This window comes from Malurus melanocephalus, unplaced genomic scaffold (genome assembly GCF_030028575.1).
Source record: "Malurus melanocephalus ecotype Western Australia unplaced genomic scaffold, MMel_1.1 scaffold_254, whole genome shotgun sequence".
In the NCBI taxonomy this organism is placed as follows: Eukaryota; Metazoa; Chordata; class Aves; order Passeriformes; family Maluridae; genus Malurus; species Malurus melanocephalus.
Window position 1 is genome coordinate 102,861 of NW_026623486.1, and position 18,103 is coordinate 120,963.

The following is an 18,103-nucleotide window of genomic DNA, read 5'->3' on the forward strand; positions in this document are numbered from 1 at the left end:
GGGGCTCCAGCACAGAAGGGCAAGGGCATCTCAGGCACTGCTGGGGCAGCCAAGCAACGCTCTCTCCCACAGCCTGAAAAGCTGGGGCACATTCACCTCCCCTGTCTTTTAAATGACTTGTATTTGTCCAGTCTGTTTAAGCTAAAATTTAAGATTTGTATTCAAAGGTGCTGACTGACACGTTTCCTTTATGAATTCTTGTGGATTGCTATTGATTTTTTACTGYGGTTTTCAAAATCCTACTTCTAGGACTCTGGAGATTTCCCTGCTGCAATAATAATGTATTGTCATTCTTAATATCTCAGCTTCTTGACACAATATTCATATTAAAACCACAAAAAAGCTACATTAGAGTAACACAGAGGGTCTGCCTGGAACCCACCAAGGCAGGGGAAATCAAAGTCAAGGCTGAAAATTAGGGCTGACACTGTGAAAYGTATCCCATTGTATTTAAGTACTGGAGTTCATCTGTGATTGCAAGATCACTTGTGTTTGAGAGATGGATTCCTCCGTACAGCAGGAATGAGTTATGATGTGTTGTAAATCCTAAGGATTAGCTGTTGTAGTTGAGAGTGCCTATTTTTGTGGAGAGCTGCATAAGCCAGCATTATGGAAGTCTCTTTAACATCTTTTATGAAATTTTGTTCTCTTTCACACACAGGGCTATTAAAAATTCATTCTGCATTCCTGCCACTTGCATAACAATTCTGGATCCGATTGTTCAGGTCAATAAGGAGAGAATAGAAATGTCACARCATTATTTTTATGAGCTTGTGGCCGGTTTTCCCTTAACTATATTGCCCCAAAACCATTATGCRGATGTGTATTTTCTTTTATGAGTGTGATAAAAAGTTTGATTTGTTCTCCTTCATGATGTAAATGTGTTGTGTGAGTGCTTGTGGCACCATGGAGGTATTGGAAGGCCTTCCATTTAACCATGTTTTTTGACCTTTGTCATGCTGTCTCTTTGGGAGTTAAATTTTTCCAGTCACACTTTTTCTTGCTCAGTTTGAGAGTTTACTTGAGCTGTTCRTTGGTCTCTCAGTGTGCAGTGTGAAACCCTGTGGAGTGTCAGGAATGAGAGTTGAGAAATAACAGGGAGATTTCCCGTGGCTGAGGAGAGGCCAGGAGGGCACTGCCTGCTGGTGCACATCTCCAAGGGTGTGGGCTGCTCAGTGGCACAGGGTGCACGTGGTTCTCTGCTGTCATCACCTGAGTTAGCACCAGAAAGGAACAGAAATATTCTGACAAAATTAAACAAATCAAATATGTAGGTTTATATTTTAAAGCAAGGTGTTTTAACAATGTTTTTATTAATAGGTTTAGAAATAGCTGGTTATTCCCCTTCCTGTCTGCTTCTCTCTTCTGCTATTCCTGCTCACGTGAGAATCCATCTGACACTACMCTCCCAGTTCATTAAGGCAATGTGAAAGGGTTTCTTTATATATAAGGATTATGGGTTATTTGTGTACATCTAGGATCTCTTTCTTGGTACTGTTTTGAGCAGTGAACAGATAGGCACAGGAAGCAGACACATGGATTCCATCAGAGAGGAGCATTCTGACCGTGTGAGCTAAAGCACCTGGGGAACTCCACACACGTGGATATGCACAGTTTGTGCCACTCAATCTGGCAATCTTGGTAAAGACTCAGGGGCACATGACCAGGGATTATTTTGATGTAGATGTTGACCAGCTTTACTTGCTACCTGCTTCTGAAGATACCCAAGGACTGAACTGAGGTTTGTTGTAATTAAATGGAACTGTCAAACACCAGAACTGTGCTATGGTGTACAAAATGTCCCACTATGTTTGGATATTCAACACCACTTGAAGGATTTGTGTATGTTGTTTGCTGTTATGAATATTCTGATATTGAAAAGTAGAGCATCACCCCAGCTACTTTGAAAGATGTGGCAATTTCTAGATTAAATTAACCTTGGAAAGGCCAGATGAAGTTGCAGGKTTACTTGGAAATCTTATTTTCCTCTGGAGAGATGGCTCATGCCTTTCCCTGACCACACTGCTGGCACTTTGCATTGGTTAACACAATKCAGAGGGTAAATGCTGCTAACTTACTGAGTCAGCAACTATTGATTCTTTAACCTAGTGCAAATCACAGTTTTGTCATATCCACCAACATCCCCAAAGTGTAGTGGGAATGTTTGGAAAAGATGTGCAGTTACTGCTTGCATGTACCATCAGGGTGAGGTATTTCACTTGAAAATATTAAACCACATTGGGTCACAAAACTCTTAAATAGAGAAAAGCATGAAAGATGGCTTTAAAAACAGGTATGTGCTCCAACATTATTACACCTGATCAGTTAAAAATAAATTCAGTATTTTCAAGGAAAAAAAASGGTTTTGTTCCTTTGAAATTATGTATGCCTGAGTTAATCTTTCAAGTGAGCTATAAATCCCTGTAAATGCAGTTAGCATTAGAATGAGCTATAGTTACAAAAATTGGAATGGAGATAAATCATGTTTCCTTGGTGCAAATCTAATAATAACAGTCAGGTCCATCCAATGCTGCTCAGATATAGATCCCCTGTTCTGTGACAGTGATGTGCTCTGAGGAGCTCGTGCTGCCCACCCACGAGATCAGGGTCCATAAGGCTCAATATTGGGCACTTTCAGTACTGTAAGAACTTTATCGAGTTTATGATTCTTGAAGTGGTGCAAACAGATGTGCACTWAAATAAGGGAACAAACTGGATTGCTTAATTTTAGAAGAGGCATGATGAGATTTTTTTTGCTTTAAGAGTGATGATAATCCTGAGCCTATTTAAGCATGACAAGGCCAACAGCAGCTTCAATAACCTGTGCCAAACAAGGCTTTTTTGGGGTGATGAGGGTGGATTGGCAGTACAAAGATGCTGTGTAAGAGTGCGGGCAAGGCGGCGCGGCGCAGCTCCAGCGAGGTGTGCTGACCCTTCTGACCTCGTGCCCTTCACAGGAATTAAGCTCATTGTTTTATGGAGTCAGACCTTAAAAATGAAATTTAAAAATCCTTTGAGGCCCTCACCATCCTTTTCTAGGAGGTGTATTGGGGAGCCCTTGCTAACAAGGATCTTGGAGAATTGTTAGTATTAAACTGCTGTCAGGTTACCCGAGTGTAACAATGTACGGGACCTGCACTTTCAGCCACTGTCTCTTCAGTGTGTGGATGAATGTCAAAGGGAATATTTTGTGTCAGTTCCTTGTGACCCAGATTCCAAAGAAGWCTCTTATAAAATAATCTTTGAGCAAACACTACGTGCACGTCCTAAGGACACCTCATCCCCGTGAACCCAAAGGTAGGAGTGAAGCTGCTGTGCACTGCGAGATCTGTGACTTTCTATCTGAGAATTTTGGTCTTGTTTGATAGTTCAGCCTTTGTGCCCTGCAGATCCATTTTAAATTGTCTGAAGCGCGAATAAATCTATTACAATGACCACCATTAAAAAAAAAAAAATACAAGATGGGTCTGTGAAGAGGTGTTAAAAAGTAGAAATGAAAGGCAGAAGTTGTAAGAAAAAACCTGTTCATTGGACAGACCTGCAATGCAGTAAATAATAACCTCAGATGTGAAAGACAGCCTGTTCTAGAAAAAAGGCAGTGGAAAGGACTTTTTTTCCTCTTTTTAATTTTTTTTCTGTGGGTCTAGGGGAGAAAAGGTCCTTTATTCTTTAGTAACTTTTCTGATTTTAAATATGTGCTTGTCTGGTCATGAGGAGCAAGGTCATTCCTACTGCTCAGGGCCTAGGCTTTGTGCTGGCGTTGGTGGGAGCTTCTCTCCTCTCTCCTTTTCCTCCCTCCCTCTATCTCTCCTTTTCTTTTTCTCCTGAGGTGCAGATGGCCACATTTGCAGGTTAACTGGAACAGCTGGAGGCACATTATTAGCTTCCTGCTGCTAACTCATATTTGCTTAGATTTTTTTTTTTTAACAGCAACATAATTTACAAGTAGTAGGCCAGTGACAAAGCTGGCATGTTCTAAATCCGCATCTGATTTATATAATGCTGTTGCTTATCAGTGAATGAAGTCATAATTATTGCTTTGTACCATTAAATAGCATAAATATATAAACTGTTACACAAATTGCAGCAAATGTTTCCTCTAGGGAGCTCTAGACAAAATTTTAATGTAGTGCATTTGTCTGTGGTGGCAGTTTCTATGGTATATAATAATGTTGATAAATTTTACTGTAGCAAGTGACATTTTATAACATTAATCCTGGTGGTAAAAATCTGATGAATACTACAGCTGTACTGGTGGGTACAAGAAGAAAGAGAGCTTTTGACACCAAGTGAATTGATTTTAATARGGTTTTAAAGCTCCAAAGCACAAGGATAGCACAGAGATGGTAGATCCTGCACTGAAAGGGGAGAGGACTCGGGCAGGTGCTGGACAGTGAGGCACCAGGGAGCTTGACTTGATGATGGTGATAATTAATTCTTTTTAAAATCTTTATTAATAAATACTTCCTTTGCTTTGAAAAGCAAAAGGAAAGCAAATGGTGCGATGAAGCCATTTAAATCCTCCCCAGTTATTTCAACTCAGCACATGTAATGAAGACGCTGTGCTGGGTGCCTGATGTGGCTCCAAGGTCAGACACGCGGGTGCAGGGCCACCCACCCTGCCCATGTGGCAGCTGCTGGGTGAGCTGGGCACAGGGAATGTGCCAGTGGACAACTGGACAGCTCGTGACACAAGGACTGCAATGAGCAGTTCTTCCTCTGACTTTTTTCCCTTGCGTGTAGCAGCAATAGGGTGGCACAGGCGGATTTTGCACCTGTCAATAACAGCATGAATGATGTCATGGTTTGTGACCCTTTAGAAATGGCCATTGTGTCGCTCTGTGATCCGGGGCAGTGCCTGGGCTGGGGCTGGCCCGTGCTCTCTGTGCCAGCAGTGGGGTGACACGGCACTGCCAACGGGGCTGGGCCCAGGATAGTCCCTGCCAGAACGCCCTGGGATTGTCACCGCTCATGCCTGAGGTGCCTGGCTTCAGTCATGGCTGAGAGCAGCTGGTGTGCTCCCCTCCTCAGAGACACCTGCCAGGCATGGAGGCACAGGGAGCAGCCCCAGAGCGAGCCTGGGCTGTGCCCTGCCTGTCCTGCCAGCTGTCTGAGCATTGGTTTGGTTTGTTTTTATTCCTGGAAAAAAGGAGTGCTTATTTTCTCCAGAAAAGCTTCTCGAAAATAAATGGATAACTGAAAGGAGAATCTTGGAGGGCACCGTACTTGGGACACTTTGGTAAAAATGGAAAGCAGTGTAGTTTTTGTATTCAGCCATTTAGACTGCTGTGATCCTTCSCCTCCAAAAGTGTATTTTTATGTTTTCTTCATGACATGACTTTTTTTCCTTTTCAAGTTCCTGCCTGTTTCCATAGCATCAATGAGGGAGAGAGTTAAAATCTAGAGAGTTAAAATTGCAGCCCCCTGGCCATAGGGAAAATCCTWCTGACTTCAGACTGAAGAGCGCTGAGGTTCCTGACACACACTGCGGCATGTTGACAGCATTTTCCATGTGAAACCCTGACATGTCCTATATGGGTTTTCCTTCAGCTGTTTGTTTCCTGCATTTTTAGTACTTCACACACCCCCAGTAATTATCTTCCTTTCTGAGAAATGGTATGTTTTTTCCTGCCTCCCATTAACATGARGTTTATTGAGCGGTTGGGGATTAGTCACTGTTCTCTCTCGGGGCTGAAATGCTGATGTTGGAACAATGTATAAGGAATTCTCCCCCAAGGACATTGTGCTTCCCTACTCCTCTGCACCACCTGGGGATGAAGAGCAGAAGGCTGAGTAGCCCCCCTCATGTGTGGGGAGTGCTGGTCTTTACACTCAGCCTTGGAGAGATGCCTTGGTACAGACTCTAAACTTTGCTACTGGCTTAAGTGGCTGGGCTTGCAGACCCCAGCATTGCTCTTGAAGCACAGATGTGCCCAAGGGCTCTGCACCTCACACTGTGGTGCTGCAGGTGTTGTGTTAGGGGGTGGGGAGCACCTGGCAAGGGCAGTTTCCCATAGGAGTGGCATGGATGTGTGAGGAATGGCAGCRGCATTGCTCTGGGACAGCCATCCTCCACCTTCCTTTGCCTGGTAGTACTTCCTCCATGGACTCTGGAAATGTGAATGCTAAGCTGTATATTTGTTTTGACTGATTGCATAATCAGCTCCATGCACGCCTGTATCATGGTTAATAACATTTGGGGCTGTGCATGCTTTATTATGTATCCTGCAATTCTGCAGCGATCCCCACYCCCTGTGAAGAGCACCAGGCCAGTCCCAGCACCAGGCATGATACAGAAACTGCCTCAAGTTCACACCTCATCCTCTGCAGCACCACTGGATGCTGGGGCTGTGCCTAGGCCTGGCTGTGTTTATTCACTTCAGCATCTTTATGCAATTACAAAGGTGCTGTATGTCCAGCCAGCTTGGTCCGGGGCAGTGTCTGGTTTGTCTTTAAGGGGTGCTGAAGGTGTGTGTGATGCCAGTGTATGAAGCATTAGAACAAAAGCCTGTGTTACATTTACTTTGTAAAGTCACTCTGCATTTGTGTGTCTACCGGAAGCACTTATGCTTGAATGCAGTGTTTGATTTTTTTCAGCTACTGTAAATAGATCATCTTTACAGACCACAATAAAATGTTTGTGTAATGCTTAACTGTACATTAAGTAAAAACCTGCATTAGAATATCTCTGTAATATTTCTATTGGGTAAATAAAAGCATAAAGACAAGTATCCCCACCACTCCCATTACCACATTCAGCACTTAGTTACATTAGAAAAATGAGGCATTGTTCTGCCAACTTTAGTCTCCCTCCATTTGTGTGCTTACCCCTTATGAATGCAGCAWGCCGGCCCATGCAGCAATTACTCCTGAAATCCAGCTATCATGGCACACGTGGGTACCACGGCACAGCTACTGCCAGGGCTTGATGGCTAGCACTGGTCTCCTGTGCTTGCATCTAGAGCATTATTGGTTTGAGCTGGGGTATAACTGAAAGCATTTGGAAGGTGTAGGTGTTGTGTTGTCTGCTGAAGCATKATTTGTATCGCATTAAAGCATCCTGGTGGTATTAAACAGGCTAAAGGGTTTTTTTTGGCTATGGTCAATTACTGGGCTGTTGCACCAACACTGTGCAGGGTGTTTGGGTGGTCACAGAAGCCTGACCATCATATTGACCCCTCACCCAGGCCTTTGCACACCAGCTGAAGCAGTTGATGTGTTTTGCAATTCATCAGCTGATCAGGACCATTGCAGGCTTGTAGGTATATTTCAAAATCTCTTTTTATATGCTTTGCTCGACTGCTCTGTGCGTTGCTCCAGGAAGTGTTCAAGGTGTGCATATCTCCTCCTCTTCCTCGTTGGACTGAGCACTCAGACTGCACCTTCACTGCTTCATAAATTGGCACAAGTGAACATGCTCCCTTTACCCCTGCTCCAGGCAGCACAAAGGCAGGGGACAAGGCAGCCACTGCAGCTCAGCTCCAGACCAGGGCACTGTCTTACAGAGGGTCTGGGGCAGCAACCAAGGTTCAAAGCTGCCTCTGCTGGTRCAGAGAAATCAGTATTTAGCCATAAAACCAGGAGAGGCATGTTTAGGAATCAGCCTGAATGCAAGGGTTCTAGTATTGTCATAGAAGGTAAAACAAGAGGAAAACATTTTGAATTTACTCTTTGTGTATTGAGGCCTTTTATTATTCATCAGTAAGTAAATATAAGCTAAGGGAGTGATTTGTTTCTAACAAGCTTATAAAATACTGGAGTCATTTGTGAGTTTATTGGAGTGCTGATTATAAACATTCCCTCATGCACACTCCTTTGTGTCAAATTAACATTCAAAATACAAATATTGTATCTTTGAATATTTTTGTAATCTCTTCCCAAGTATTTGAAATCTTCGATGAGAGACGATTGATGATGTTATGTGAAAAGTAGCCGAGTGCTCTTGTCACAGTTTTGGACGTATTTTTCATTTCTTTGGCATTTGCTTTGCTCATGCTGCTTCTTTGAATTGCCTGCTTCATGCTCTAGCATTTTGGGTTTTGATACAATGCATAATTGATGCTCATGTAGCCGCAAAGATTGAACTGTTGTGTGTGTGCCACGCTGCCTGCACGCTGCTTCCCAGGATGTGTCCCCAACCTGCCATTGGTGTGTGATGGAGGAGTGGCTGGTCACACTGGGGCTGGGTGCCCTTGGCACCACTCCCTGCTGCTGCTGGGGCAGTTTAGGCACTTGGGTGGCACCAGGGCATCCCAGGTCTCCCAAAGCTCCCTCAAGGAGCCGGACTTTGTGGTCTCGGGTATGATTCGAAAGGAAGCCCTGTTCCTGCACCTCCTCTTGTGCAGAAAGCATTTTCTGTTTGCAATCATAAGGAATAGAAATGTCAAGAGTAGGCACGATTTAACACTCATCCTTTAGACCATTGCTTTAGACCCTTCCTCCTCTGGAGGCAGCTTTCCAAAAGGATGGGCTGTGTGGGGAAAGCATCCCCAGTTGGGGTTCTCTGGTGCTGCTGTTGGGACTAACGAGCTTTAGGGAGCAGATGTTGGTAGAGCTMCTTTTTGCCTCTGTGGCTGCAGACCTGCCACTTCACGCCCTCCATGCTGGTACAGCAGGTATATTTGTAATTTCATGGGACAGATATTTTACTTTTATTTCACATTTTTGTTTTYCCCCATTCCCACTAAAACATTCCCTGTATTATCAGTGCCGAAATTCTTTGCTTTTCCTATCAGTGTGTACCTTTTTTTYACTAAGCAGAGGAAAATCCTGCAAGGTGGGTCTTAGGCTAGCATTATTATAGTGGTTGCCATTTAAAAAGTCAWTTTTTGCCTACAGGCAAAGTATTGTTATCAGAGTTCATACCTATTTTGCATATATACAATTGTATTTTCCCTACCTCTCTGGGGTGATAGGAGCAAATGCCGACTTCTTAATGCTGATTGTTGAATCTGAGGTTAAAATAAGAACTCAAAAAAAAGAGAAAAAAAAAATAAAATGGTGGGTAGCAGGTCTTTGACAGAGAGACTTTTTTGGTTGAAGCAGGGACTCCATGATGGCTTGATTAAGAATMTTATTTGAGGGCGCAGCTGAAAAGGAGCTTGATCATTCTTCTCATTTTTCATTCTTCTCAGTAACTTTTGCAGKGCTATGGAATATGGTTCTTCTCATGTGGACTTATTAGGTGGATACCCCTAAGTGTCTTTTAAGTTCAATGATTGCACATCAGGCCATTCTCTACAGCAATCCAACTACACCTTTGGATCTTTCCAAGTGATCTCAGCCACCTCTGCATGGCTCCAGTCTGTACCATGTACACACTGACTGCACCATCCTGCTGGGAACATCTTAGTGCTTTATTTTGGGCACAGGCCTGGGGCTTTGTTTTTTAGTTTTTTTTTTTTAATATAACTTCTGAGAATGAGAGGAGTTGCCGAGAGCCCAGGAAAGCTTAACAATGCTATGAGCCTGAGATCTGGGTGAGTTTAGGCAAAAATAGCTGTGTAGGACTCCTGCTGTTAATGAGCAATCTGAACCTCCTGGACGTTGTTGTGTTTTGATACCATGGCATGCTCACACCTTCAAGTGGCTGGAAAGAGGCTGCTTCAGCACCACAGTAGGACTGGCTCTTCTGGAACCCTTTATTTAATCAAAATTACAGACTTTGCTTATCTTTTACAGTAAGTTTTCTGACAYAGCACACATATATTCTCCAGAGTCTGTCTACAATGTGAGAATTTCCATGTGGCTTTCCTTAATGGATTAAACAGCTAATGACATATAAAATGAAGAATATGTGTTTCTAAAAAAAAAAAAAAACAAAACCAAGCTGGCCATGTTGTGCACTGACAGAATATCTGCCAACAGCCATAAATGCCTGACTGAGCTACTCACATGGTAAAATAGAAAGGAATTTGTTTACAGGAGCAGAAGCCAAAGTCCTCTGAGTTTAGGATCCCAGGAGCAGGTTTGTGCCCATGTTGCCCTCGCAGCCCTGCAGGATGTGTGTGCTGGCCCTTCTGTGCAGAGCTCAGGGCAGCTGCATCAGTGCTGCCTGTCCAGCTCCAGATCCTGTGTGAAGTGTGCAAGCTGGCTGGCTGGCATGCAGGACAAAGAGCACATGTAAAGGTTTAATAGTTTGATATTAGGTTTTATGCATTGTAATCCATCTTTGTATTTCAGATGAGCGCTACCCAGAGTAACTTTACAGTCTGTGTTATGCAGAGCCCTTGCTCAGCTGTGAGATCTCTTCCAAAAGGTCACTGGGTTACAGTTTCTCTTCTTATTTTAGATGAAGCTGCCTTAGGGTTTGATTTCCACCTGGACTGTGGAGTGTTAATCAAGCAAATTCCACCAGCATCAATGGGAGATGCTCTGTACGTTTACTTCTGCATAATCCCACTCTACAAGAATATATGTCTGCATAATGCTGAGATGCCTAAGATATTTTCTTGTTTTCATGCAGATTCTTCTTTTTGACTGCCTTAAGGAATATCTTGCATTAGTGCACCCTAGGATTCCTGATTTAAAATGTGTCTGATTGGGGGGGTTCATTCTTTTGGGCATATTTGCTTTTAACGAGCTCTGAGAGATATTCATGCCATGCAAAATCAGTTACCTATCTTAGCCAGCCAGACCTTATTTAGTCACCCTTGGTTCCCTCTGTTTGCAATGGCATCTCATTTTGTCATCCCCAATGCCTGCCTGGTTTTTGTCCCCGAGCTCTGGCCCTGTCCCTGGGGAGGGGTGAGGGAGGCACCTGGGGTGGGGGACAGGAGCCTCTCTGGGGCTGGGCTGTGATGTGTGCTCATCCCTCAGATGAAGCACTCAGCTCTGGTGCAGTTGTGCTAAATGATCATSTCAAGATAGCTGTAACCATAATTTTTATTTTCCAAGAAAAAACGGAGAGATGTTTCTGGGGTTTTTGCTTGTCTGCATGTATTTTAAAGAATTTTGGTCTTTAAGTTGAAAACAATGCATGAGAGATTGCTTTTTAACCAGAGACTTTTCCCTGAGAATAWTGTTTCTTAATAAGAAAAGGAAATTAATACATATTTAAAATAATTGCATTTGTTTAATATGAGTAAGTGGTGCAGCATTATGGGGATGCAGCAATTGGCCAGTCTCTGAGGGTTTGGTGATCTACCACAAAAATAATGCTCATGGTTCGTTTTCAATTTTACWTTAAACTCTATACCCATTGCACCATTTCCCAGATATCTATAYTAATATAATCTTTAATTTGACCACAGCTGATACTGCTGTAAAGTTTACATTTCTGGAAGTATATTTCTGTATTTATGTAGAATTTGCAATATCAGAATAAGGCCCCTTATGCCAGTTCCCCTGTACTCACTCAAGAGGCATTGCATCAATACAGGGATTATAGAACTTTTCTTTGCTGATAGAAATTAAAGTCTACCCTCCCACTCAAAAAAGAAATCATTAAAAAAAATAAATTGACATTTGTTATTCTCTGATGCCTGAAAGAACCTTCAGTGTTTTTCAGTTAAATTGTACATTTAAGTGGGGTTTTTTTGAGACTTTTTGTTTTTATTTCTCCTTTTACCGGTTTTTCTGCTTCCTTGATGCCATCATGGGAGTGGTTTATGCCTTTCTCTTACTCTATGCATTGCTGAGTGTAGTTGACAACAACTGGCTTGTAGCCTGTCATGTTAATTATATACTATTAGAGACCATTAATCTGATGATTATTTACACGATAGATTTAAAGCCTATCMTGTCAATGTGTGCTTGGGAAATGGGAATGTGAAGATCAGTGCTGCTCATCAGTGGGAGCCGGTGTGTTTAACAAACACCGTGTGCTGTCCCCRGTGTGCTGGGTTAGCTCAGGGGACCCAGCTCAGGAACCTGTCTGTGAGCACAGCAAAATGCACCAGCRAAAGGTGAATTTCAGCCTTTTGAACAGTGGCTGTGGGTGCAGGTGCCACCCCGTGCCCAGGATCCATGCAGGGCAGGGGCTGCCTGTGGGAGGGAAGGTTTTGCCTTTGGCCCCTTGGGGCTGGTGGGTCCTGGCAGCTCTGGGGTCTCTGTGTGACCACAGTTGTGCCCATTGGCACTGCTGGAGGCGCTGGGGAGGGGGCACCTCATGGCTCTGGGGCCCTGGTGCTGAGCCTGGGAAACGTGCCAGGCCTGTAAAAGGAGTAAAAAAGGGCTTTACACCTMTTGAAAGTAGGTTTAAAGCTTTGCGTGTTTTTAAAGCATTGGCATGTTCCAGTGGGATGTTTAATAAGAGTATAATGATGTTTTAATTTTAATTTTTAATTTCACAAGAATAGATGCCAAATAGATACTAGTTATTGCTGTTTGTACTGAGCTCTTCRATGTGATATTGTCAATAGGATGAGAGGATGAATAGATTCCTGCTGTGTAGCAGTGCAGGGAGCTGCTCCCAGAGAGAACAGGAGTAATAAGGTATATTTAGGTTTCAGCAATACAATAGCATGAGGGAGGGGAGGACAGTGCAGGGAATGGGCCTGGATTCAGGGCTATGTGATTTCAGTTTSATCAGGTATTGACATTAAACTTGAAATAACACAACTGTAAGTATTTCAAAACATTGACTTGGGTTGAATTGTGTAGGAATGATGTGTTTTTACTAACTCTAGTTGTTCTTAGGGGTTCATTAGTCTCAATATGTGTGGTTGTATAGGCTTGCACACTCAAAGACAGTGTGTGTTTCTTTTCCTGAATGGCTTTTGCATTTAGATGGAAGCCAGTGGAGTTATTCCTTAATCAACTATTATGAAGGAGCAGCCAGACCTAACAGGCTTAAGTCCACAAAAAGTTTTAATATAGGCTATTAAAAAAGGCATCTTTGGAGAAAGGCTGATAAAGTGTGAAGTTATTATACTAAAGTATAGTGCATTTCTATAAATTATCTTTATGCAGTTTCCCAGATTAATATCTAAATCTAAAATAAAGCTCTGCWGGCAGGTCCCTCTGGGGCTCTGCAGTCAGAGATAGATGATGCACAGCTCCATGAACTCCTTTGAACTTTCAGATTTTATTTTTCTTGTACACTGAAAATGAAGTTGCCGAAGGTGGGTCTGGCAGCCCCACCTGGTGCGTGTGAGACTCAGCCTTGGCCCAGGAGCAGKGCAGGGGGAGCACAGAGCTGGCAGGAGCAGGGCAGGGGCTCTGCAGCAGCACAGCAACTTGCAGCCGGTATGAAACTCCCTGCAATCTCATCCCCAGTCCCTCTGGGACCATGCTTCTTTTTGATGGTCATTTTAATATTGCAGTGTACTGACATATACTGGAGGCAGTGAACTTACAAGCTACCCTATAAATAATTTGGCATCTAATTCTGCATATTTTGAGCTCGAGGCCCCCTAAGACGATGAAAGAGTATAGAGCCCGTTGTGTGGTGTAGGCTAATTTAGCATGGAAAAGAATACCTTCTTGAGCCTGAAGAAGTACCTCACAAGTAACCTTGGAATTTGTTACCAGGAATCCATAGGCACTTCCTCCAGCACCAGCAAGTCCKGTGGCTTCTGTCTCCTAATATATTCCCTGATTTCCCAAATCCCATTTCTCCAGAGAGTCTCCCCACCTGAAGAAGGGCAATAGCCCTTTGTGCTGATAAACCCCTTGTCTAGGCTGCCCATCCCTTGGAAAACGGAAGAAAACTGATTTTAATGAGTCTTATCCATAGGCAAATGGAAGGAAGACCAACAAAATTACATAAAAATGCATGTTAGGAGTTCTGTATTTTTGTTATTCCTTACATAGTTTCTAGAAAAATCCAGCCCCCGTGTTATCATTTTTCATTAAAGTGATGTTTCTAACCACAGTGGACAGCTCTCATATCCCTTGAAAACTTATAATAGTAAAATTGTCATAAGGATGAAGCAGGAATGCAAGATTTTATTAAACAATCTTCGGCTCATAAAAGACATCAGTGTTGTGCCATTCTAGATCATATAAATATATTTCAAAGCAGAATCATATTTCAGCTGAGAGATAAAGCACAAAAGAATATGATTAGCAGATACCAACATAAAATATTAAACCATCCAAGAAGGGGTGTAGGTGTATGTKTTTCCACACRGGCAAGTCGGGGGCTGAGAGCAAGGCAAGATTTTGGCAATATATCAGAGTCATGAGCACAGATATCYGTGGCAATTTGTGTGTGTGTGTATGTTYTGCAGTGGCAGGGGGRGTTCGGCATCGTTTCTCACAGTGCAGAGCTGGGTGTTACACACAGCCACACAAAACACTCAGGGAACATGATGGGTGTCTTTAGTCTGGCAGAGTCGTCAAAGGGAGATATGAGCTCTACCTGGCTAAATAAATAAGTATAAATAGTTTTCTTTCTGATATGTGACCAGATTATTTTCCAGTTGATTTCCAGCCAAGGTCCCAAGGGGRCCACAGATCAAAAAAAGATAAGGGTCAGTTACAAGGTTGAGCTCATTCGGCGTTGCCATAGTAACTGACCTCCAGCATCCCTGGGAGGACGGCACCCAGCTCCCCAGGTGACATTTGTGTTGCCACGCCATCAATCCGCTGCCTTTCACCGCCCAGGCAGCCTAATGGCCGGGGCGCCCGCGCCGCACAGCGACTCGGTGCCGCTGGCCCGAGAACAGCATCCTCACCCYGCCGGCAAGGGAGGGGCTGGGCTGCATCCTCCGGGATTAATTACAAAAATGCAGCGGAGAAATGTGGTCCAAATGGTTTGTGTAGCAGGTCATGGGCTTAGGCAGCWATGGTGATGAGGAAATGTCGACTGTTCAGCAGACGTCGTCTTCATCCGCTGTGAGCATCTGCGAATTTGCCATTCCCTTGGAGCAGTTGCAGTGTGTTCTCAGACCTTGGTTTTGCCTCCATCCTCGGATTGTTTTTAATGAAAACCAGTGGTGGAGCAGTGCCAGGCAGAYGAGGGGTCAAAGTGGTTCTCTGCAGGCTTTGTTTCGGAGGGCACTGTCCRTCACTGTCATCCCACCCTGGTTCCAGCCCCTTGCTCCTTCACAGCCACATGGAAGAAATTGCTGGGGAAGCTCCTTCTTTTCTTACATTATAAATTTTTCCCTTTGATTACTTATTTACTAGGAAATKAATTGCATAAACAGAATAGTTCCATGCAGTTTTCATTTTATTTCCCTGTGTTCATTCCAATTTCTATTTATTTCTGCCATAATTAGAGCACACGGCCCATTTAATTCTACCAAATTTATGATCTAATGGACAGGAGAAGGTTCTCTGTGAACACAGTATGTTAATGCTTTGTTACACTGAATCACAGTACTTCAAAGTTCATTAAAAACGTGGTTAACTCATGGATGTGAACATCTGAGTACAGGAAAGAAATTCCCCTTTATTGCCTTAATTTGCTGCAGTGGAGTAGAAATAYACTGGTCTGGGAAGCTGCTAGTGTGGGATGCACATGTTGTTGTCAGCAACGAGCATCAGATTGCCTTACATGATCTCTCAAGTTAGGACTATTGCAGTTATTCCATAAGGGAAAATTTTTGCTTTATTAAATCAAGTTGAAGAGAGAAGTTTAAACTAACAGTGAAGACAATGCCATCGTGATTTTTGGTGCTCAAATCTCCTATTTGTTGTTGTGATAATGTGTCAGTACACGACAGTGTTAACGTACTTTTACGTTGCCATTAATATAGTTATAATTAGAAATGCAGCTGATACAGTAAATGGGTTTAATACAGCATTATTAATTATACTGCATCCTCGCCAGGAGGCTGCTGGTGTCGGTTCTCTTAGAGGCTTAGAGACTCATTGTAATATGTATTAAATGCACATTGCTGCAGCAGAAATAGCTTTATGGAGAAGCATATTCCCACTCCTAAATGGGCAGAATGGCAGTGTGAGTGCTACTAAACACCCTATCAACATATTTAAAACTATCCTGCAAACGCACCCCAACTTGGGGACAATGAGCGATGTGCTCTGCCACCGCAGTTCAGCTGGGTCTGCGCAACCCACTAATCCTCACTAACAGGCAGTAAATTATGTACCTCCAAATTTATACAAATGCCTGCCTTTGACATCAGTGGGCACCACCCAGGTTTCACCTTCAGGATTCAGATAATCAGCTCTCATTCCTACTGGCTTCCCTCAAGACCAGTATGGAAATAAGTATGTGTCTGCCAGGGATCAAATGCTTTTGGAGACAAAAGTAGGTACTGAAAACATTACAGGATACTATCATCTCCCCATGATACTTTTACACAAAGCGCTCTGTTCCTCTTTTGGCCTGACATAGTTTCAGCCTGACAGAATCCAGCAGGCCTGCTTGTTTTAAACAAGAGCACATCCTATTATTTTTTTGAGAAATGAAGTGTAAAATTAATGCTTATTATTTTGAGCACACAAAAAAAAGGCAAGAAACCCAAGATTCTTGTTTGCTGTGCATTGCTCGTTTAGTCCTGTAATCAGTCGATCCCTCCATAGATACACTTCYGAAGAAATGGGAGAAGATCTAGCCTAACAGGCTGTAAAAATCTGCATTTTATTTTACAAATGAGAGGGGCTGCATAATTCACTTGAGTTATGTAGGTCTCTCATAGATGCTTGTCATGCTAAAAAAAAAAAAGACGCATAAGAATGAGGGAAAGGATGATATGTTTGCTGTTGCTAGTGCCCGGCACCACACATTCGACTGTCACACCGCATTGTCAAAAAGCCTCCATGCATGTACCTATATGATCTTATATAATTCAAGGAAGTTATTCTCCAAAGGTGACTGAGTATCCCTATACATGTGCTGTGTTTCTGTGTAAAATAATATGCTGTAAAATGCCATAGAGGAGAGAGTGATTATAGCAGCAATTCTATCTATATCTTTGGGCATTTTCATATTTTGAATACACATGCATGAAAAGAGAAACGTTTGTCATGCTAACCATGGTACTTTTTCCCCCTTTTTTTCTTTCTGGATGGTTTTATAGACACAAGAAATACATAATGGACTCCTGTGGGAGTGGAATAAAAACCCCCACCGGTGAGGAGAAGGCCTTATAATTCAGAAGTGGATTTGCAAATCAAAAGGTCTTGCCTCGAGTGGGATAAATTTCCAGATCTGCAGGAACCCATTATGTTTTATTATTTTTCATTCTAGTTTTAGTTTGTTTGTTATGGGTTTAACTATTTAAAATACTGCAGGGATCAGCCAAGAAAATACACAATCTCTGTTACCTAATTAAACATACCAAACTTGTAAGAATATACTTTAACTGAAATGCTGAGCATTGTTTGTTTTTTGGGGCTTTTTTTTTTTTTTTTTTTTTTTTTTTTTTTTTTTTTTTTTTTACTCAAATTATAGATCTTTGGGCTGCTAAAAGAGCAGCTGTGTAGTCGTCAGTGTGTCTATCTGTATTTATGAACACATGTGCTCACACAGGACCATAGGCTGTACATGAATTACTATTTTCTGAATACCCTGTATGTAGAGGGTAGAAAAATTAATGTCAAACATGGTATCTCTGATTTATTTGTAGAAGGCATTTGTTCCATTCCTCCCAGTTCCTGCTTTGTCCTCTGCGGGTTTATTGCAGCATTTGGTTGCTGCACACAGCGGTGTGGCTGGGCACGCTCAGCATGAGGCTCATGTCCCTTCCCCATCTCCTCTTCCCTCTGGAGCAGGCTGCAAAATTCACACAAAGGCAGAACTTTTCAGGCAAGGTCTGATGGGAGAATCCAGCGTTAAGCCRCAGTGAGGGGAGAGGGTCTGGTTTGGAAACCTGCACATTGGGGAGGACAACGTGCCTGCCCGTGGAGGCTGCGCCAGCAGAGCATCKCAAACCTCCTAGAGATATCCCAGTCCCTGGTTGCGGCTCCCAAGGGGATTTGCAGAGCTGCTGCCATGGAGCTACCAGCCCTTTCATCTTTCTGTTCCTGGCTCTTTCTTTTTCTCTTTTTATCTCCTTCCCAACCCACCTGCTTACTTCTCCTCATGCTGCCTCCCCACTGCCACCCCCTCACCGTGAGCACCCACTCCCACCCACTCACCATGAGCACCCACTCCCACCCACTCACCATGAGCACCCACTGCCACCCACTCACCATGAGCACCCACTGCCACCCACTCACCGTGAGCACCCACTGCCACCCACTCACC

The 18,103-nt window shown here is 43.2% G+C and overlaps 1 protein-coding gene across 1 annotated transcript in view; it reads left to right on the forward strand.

The window, feature by feature from the left end:
* Positions 1–18,103, forward strand: part of ZNF423 (zinc finger protein 423) — a 136,871-nt gene that overhangs the window by 92,368 nt on the left and 26,400 nt on the right. The window lies entirely within an intron of this gene.